This window comes from Argentina silus (assembly GCF_951799395.1).
Source record: "Argentina silus genome assembly, chromosome: 2".
Classification (NCBI taxonomy): domain Eukaryota; kingdom Metazoa; phylum Chordata; class Actinopteri; order Argentiniformes; family Argentinidae; genus Argentina; species Argentina silus.
In genome coordinates, this window is record NC_139656.1 from 32496134 (window position 1) to 32502626 (window position 6493).

Sequence of the window (6493 nt, forward strand, 5' to 3'; positions counted from 1 at the left end):
AAGTTTATTTTGGATGTGTGCATACTATTCTCTCTATATGTTACACAACACGCCTGCACTGGAACACGCCAGCTACAAAACACCCTGCACTGGAACACGCGTGTAGGGGGAGGTGCGGTAGTGACAACAAATGTCCCACATACACATATGAGTACAGTGAGGCCTGACCACACAGACCACGCGCGCACGCGCGTGTGTGTGTGTGTGTGTGTGTGTGTGTGTGTGTGTGTGTGTGTGTGTGTGCGCGTGTGCGCGTGTGTGCGTGTCCTGAAACTCAACTGGGTTGAAATCGAAAGTGAGAAAGAGAGAAAGAGAGAGAGAGCGAGAGAGCGAGAGAGTGACAGAGACCCACCACATTTCCACCAGTCAGAGGGGCCTCCCGGCGTATTCTTGTAAACACGTCTTGCCGCATCCTAACCTGGTTTCTGAGGCCTGGTGTAACAGGGTGAAGGGCTGGAGGTGGACTGCATGGTGTAGCAGGGTGTAGGAGGGTAAATAGCCGGAGGCGGGGCAGATAGACAGTCATCTCATATGATGTGAGATAGCCTGCCATGCTTGACTTAGCCTTTTCCAGTAGAGCAGGTCACCTCAGTTTAAAATCAACTAGGAGTGAAATGTCAAGTGACACGGTGTCTATTTGCTGAGGATATTCAGTGCACAGGGCTGTAGAGGAAAGTGCAAACATGTGGGCGCTCATGATTGCTCTGCTGTATTGATGTTTACGTGTTTTTAAAACAAAGCACATTGTCATCACTAGTTTTTGATCGTTTAAAAATCGTTTGTACTTCAGGGGAGGCTGGTGGAGGTAGAAATCGGAGGACGGGCTCTTTGTAGTGCACGGAATGGAATGAAGAATGGTGTCAGGCACGTTCCAGTGAGCCAGTCCTCTGATTTCTACCTCCACCAGCCTCTGGTGATGTACTTTGCATATTCATCACATCTCTGGTTGCAATGATGTAGCTAGTGGTCTTCCATGTTACACAACACAACTAAACCTCATCTGGGAACTATTGATTTATTGACCGCAATGTAATTAAAACTGTAAATTAAAGCGTATGTAGCCTACCAGAGAGACACAGTAATCCATAGGCTGACTGTGAGAATACTGTTTAGCTGTGGTGCAGGTTGCTTGAATTATAGCAATGCAATGATCCCGAACCCCCATTTTAATTAATCAGTTATTAGGATGATATTAATATCACCAAGCTGTAGAATGTGCAATTTGCATGCCATTTACAAAACATTTAAATATTCATGGGAGGAGTGCCATAAAGGGGATGTTTGACATTCACATATGGATGTTATGGTAACGAGAGATGAGAGGACATCAGACGTACTGTAGATTACAAGGGAGGCTGGTGGAGGTAGAAATCGGAGGATGGGCTCATTGTAATGCATGGAATGGAATGGAATGAGGAATGTGTTTGATACCATTCCTTACTCCGTTCCACGCATTACAATGAGCCTGTCCTCCGATTTCTACCTCCACCAGCCTCCCCTGGTATGTTATCCGTCCTGGAAGCAGATCTCTTTTGCCCCTCAGGACCAGAATGCTCCTTGTCCCAAACTGGAATATTTGGGATGAAAAAGTGTCCCACAGTGACAGCTCCACCTACAGGTTTTAGTCAGGTACTTCTGGGATACAATGGTGCCAAGTTAGGAATGTTACTCCAATATTATGGAGCTGGTCCGCACTACAAAAATGAGTTTGTTAGTATTTATTTAATTAAGGGATCGATAGACACTGATGAAGGCATAGGCCAAAACGCTTGTCTATCGATCCTATCTATCTATCTATCTATCTATCTATCTATCTATCTATCTATCGATCATATCTATCTATCTATCTATCTATCTATCTAATATATATATCTATCGATCATATCTATCTATCCCTGAATGAATCAAATCCTAAACACAAACCTTCAACCTCTTTCTTGACTGCAGAGTATTACTCATCTCTCTGTGCCGGAAACATCTGTTTCTAAAGTTGTAATCACATCAGATTTTCCAATAGCCACACTCAGTAAAAGTGTATTTGGCCAATCACCGTTGTTTGTACTGACATCAATGTTTAAGGTTCATCCTGGTTGTCTTTTTCTTCTCAGAAAACATGAATATCTTTGACTACTAGGCTACAGTTATTTGACATCAAATCAAATCAAATCAAATCAAATCAAACTTTATTTACAGAGCACATTTCATGGCACGGATGACACACAATGCGGTTTACACGAATATGGATAAAAGCGTAAAGAATAACAACTCTGGGAGTTTAAAACAGTAAAAGCAGATAACAAGAGAGGACTGTAGAGATGTGGATGCTGTTAGGAGTAAAACTCTCTCTAGAAAGGGCTCCCGTGCTTTAATGGCTGGTACTCCGAGAGCCTTGGAATCCCAGTTCCCATGGCAACAGCAAAGGCTACTAAACCCAGAGCGCTACAGCTGTGTGAGTGGGTAGAGAAGCGTGGATGAGGATCTCTCCAACAATGATTTGTGAAAAAAGGATCACACAAAAGTCTGCACATTACATTGTTACATAGTATTAAAAAAGATGAAGCTTGTAACTCCAGAATCAGAGTTTGTTGTCGGGCAGATGGGACATGGGGGTCAAGCCATTGAATTCACACTGCGGTGCTGACTGACTTAGTTGCAGGGTAACAGGCAAGCAGAATGACAGGATGATGAAATACACAATGCAGACATTCAATCCGGCACTTTCTTTATTCTGTGCTCTTTATTCTTCTTTGGACACTTTTTTTTTAGGATCTAAATCTTCTCACCACCATGGTAGAAACATTATGAAGTAGTTCTCAATCCATTGATAAGGCAACTCTTCATTTTACAGAGGCTGGTGGAGGTAGAAATCTGAGAATGGGCTCATTGTAATGCATGGAATGGAATGAAGAATGCTAGCAAAGACAGGTATGTTTAACACCATTCCTAATTCCCCATTACAATGAGCCCATCCTCCAATTCTTACCTCCACCAGCCTCCACTGCTTGTATGATGTATAACTGTGTTTATAACTATGCTATATATCTATGTTTATAACTATGTTTATAACTATAACTATGTATAACTTGCATGCTAGGGGCACAACCTGTAACAACAAACCGCATAACAAATTGCTCCATAAATGGTGAGATGCAGAGAGGGAAAATAACCACGCAAAGATCTACACCCCAACATCACCATGGGCACAGAGAAGAAGACCCAGAGGAGACTGGCCATCTTGAACAGTACAGTAGCCTTTGTCTGGAGGACAGAGAGATAGCAGCCCAACACGGTCACCAGAGGACACATGAGAAGAGAGGAGAGGTCCCTGGAGCTGCTGACTGGGGGTGCAGGCCAAGGGAAGGGTAGGAGAAGGCCTGGAGAATAAACCCTACGGGACTATTTCCCTGACATACTGTAGATCCGGCCCTAAGCCAAGGCCTGGACTAAGGAGTACGTTTGATAGAGACACTCCATTGAAGATGTTTTTTTAGTCTAGAGATGAAGGCTTCAACGGGGTCTGAGAAACTGGCCTACAGTATGTTTACATGCCCCCCTTAAACACACACAAACACACACACACACACACACACACACACACACACACAGACACACACACACACACACGCACAGACACACACACGCACACACACACACACACACACACACACACACGCACAGACACACACACGCACACACACACACACACACACACACACATACACAGACACACACACACACACACACACAAACACACACACACAGACACACACACAGACACACACACGCACACACACACACACACACACACACACACACACACACACACACACACACACACACATACACAGACACACACACACACACACACACACACAAACACACACACAGACACACACACAGACACACACACACACACACACGCACCCTCGTTCACCCTCGAGACACCCTCGATGTGTCGCCTGGTGGGCGGTGGCGGCGAGGCGCTCGGCTGCGGCACGTGAGTGATGTGAGGAGACATAGGAGAGGCGGCGGGCAGGGAGAGAGGGCAGCAGAGAGAGGGCAGGAGAGGAGAGGCGGCGGGCAGGGAGAGAGGGCAGGAGAGAGAGGCGGCGGGCAGGGAGAGAGGGCAGCAGAGAGAGGGCAGGAGAGGAGAGGCGGCGGGCAGGGAGAGAGGGCAGGAGAGGAGAGGCGGCGGGCAGGGAGAGAGGGCAGCAGAGAGAGGGCAGGAGAGGAGAGGCGGCGGGCAGGGAGAGAGGGCAGGAGAGGAGAGGCGGCGGGCAGGGAGAGAGGGCAGCAGAGAGAGGCGGCGGGCAGGGAGAGAGGGCAGCAGAGAGAGGCGGCGGGCAGGGAGAGAGGGCAGCAGAGAGAGGCGGCAGGGAGAGAGGGCAGCAGAGAGAGGCGGCAGGCAGGGAGAGAGGGCAGCAGAGAGAGGCGGCAGGGAGAGAGGGCAGCAGAGAGAGGCGGCAGGCAGGGAGAGAGGGCAGCAGAGAGAGGCGGCAGGCAGGGAGAGAGGGCAGGAGAGGAGAGGCGGCGGGCAGGGAGAGAGGGCAGCAGCGGGACCCCAGAGGAGAGGCGGCGGGCAGGGAGAGAGGGCAGCAGCGGGGCCCCAGAGGAGAGGCGGCGGGCAGGGAGAGAGGGCAGCAGCGGGACCCCAGAGGTCCTGGCGGCACGGCGCTCCTCGTCTCACTAACGGGATTACCGAGCAGTCGGAGGCTGCAGGCGGGAAGGCAAGCTGTGATCTGAGTACTGTTCTGGGGTCAGGGGTCAGAGCTGCTCAGGGGAGGCGGCCACAGGCACCGGGAACAGCCTATGGAAGATCGAAGACATATTAAAATATGGAGGCATCTTGCAACCATACACTGACTGTGGCCCATTCCAGATGTCTTTCAGACGGTTTTATGATTGGTTTCAAGGTCACTGGTTCCACATTCTAATCCACCAAAGATGACTGTGGCTGAGAGTGTTACATCTGGTGCTGTCGTGTGCTGAGCAGGGCACAGATACCGTACTCTACGGTACACACTACACACTCCCCACCTGCACAGCAGACCTCACATTCATGTGGACTGTCCCCTGCCTCTGTGGTTTAACTGTACCAAGCTTGAGTTGAAGTCAGAGAACAAAGTAGATGATTTATGTTTCCGATTAGCCATTCAGGGTAAGATGTGGTCCACAGTGTTCTGGTAAGCATCTACTCCTGGATGAATGGGTCAAACTAACTAGGGACTTATGGGCTCCTCAGTCCACACACTCTCCACCAGTGAGCGCTACTGTTGAAAAGAAAAGGTGAGGTGGATGAGTGTGCTTGCATCTGTTTGTGTGACTGTGGGCGGAAGTGTGTGTGTGTGTGTGTGTGTGTGTGTGTGTGTGTGTGCGCGCACGTGTGTGTGTGTGTGTGTGTGTGTGTATGTGTGTGTCTCTGTGTGTGTCTGTGTGTGTGTGTGTGTGTGTGTGTGTGTGTGTGTGTGTGTGTGTGTGTGTGTGTGTGTGTGGGTATGTGTGTGGGTGAATATGGAAAGATGTACTATATATGTGTGTGTGCTTCAGTATGTGTTTGTTTGTGGGACCGTGGGATGATGTGTCAGCCTCTGTGAAAGGGGGGAGACCAGGGAAACAGGTTGGAAGGGGTTAAAAACGAACAAACGGGGTGGAAGGACCAAATGAATCATGACAGTGCTGCTGGTGACTCATCACCCATCAATGCAAGCGCACACACACACACACACACACACACACACACACACACACAGTGTGAGCATCTGTAATATCGTGTTGTGTTTGTATGTAGTGTTCACTATGATGTCAACTCAATCAGATCTATCTTGGGTTTTAAAACGTATCCACTTGGGAGACACTAGGACATCTCTGCCCCAGCTGTTTCCCACTTTGTCCTTAGAAACGGAGCTGAGGACATGGCCACATAGACACATGCTCTAGATCAGTGGGGGCTGGTGGAGGTAGAAATCGGAGGACGGGCTCATTGTCATGCATTGGACTGGAATGAGGAGTGGTATCAAAAACACCATGCATCACTACGGAGGCTGTAGATCTCTGACACGGCATGGAGAGGACCTGAGTGAGACCAGTTAAATTACTCAGGCGGGTTCATGGGGTTGAACTATACCAGGACCACAGCTACTCTGTTGGAGGTTAGAAATCGGAGGACGGGCTCATTGTAATGCATGAAACGTCTGTCTTAACCCTAAGCCATAAACATATCCACTATTCAACATCATATATATTGTTCCTATATTCCTGTATAGTTCCTACACTCACCGCACACTTTATTAGGAACACTATACTAATACTGGGTAGGGCCTCCCTTTATTAGGAACACTATACTAATACTGGGTAGGGCCTCCCTTTATTAGGAACATTATACTAATACTGGGTAGGGCCTCCTTTTGCTCTCAAAACAGCCTCAGTTCTTCGTGGCATTGATTCCACAAGATGTTGGAAACATTCCTTTGAGATTCTGGTCCATGATGACATG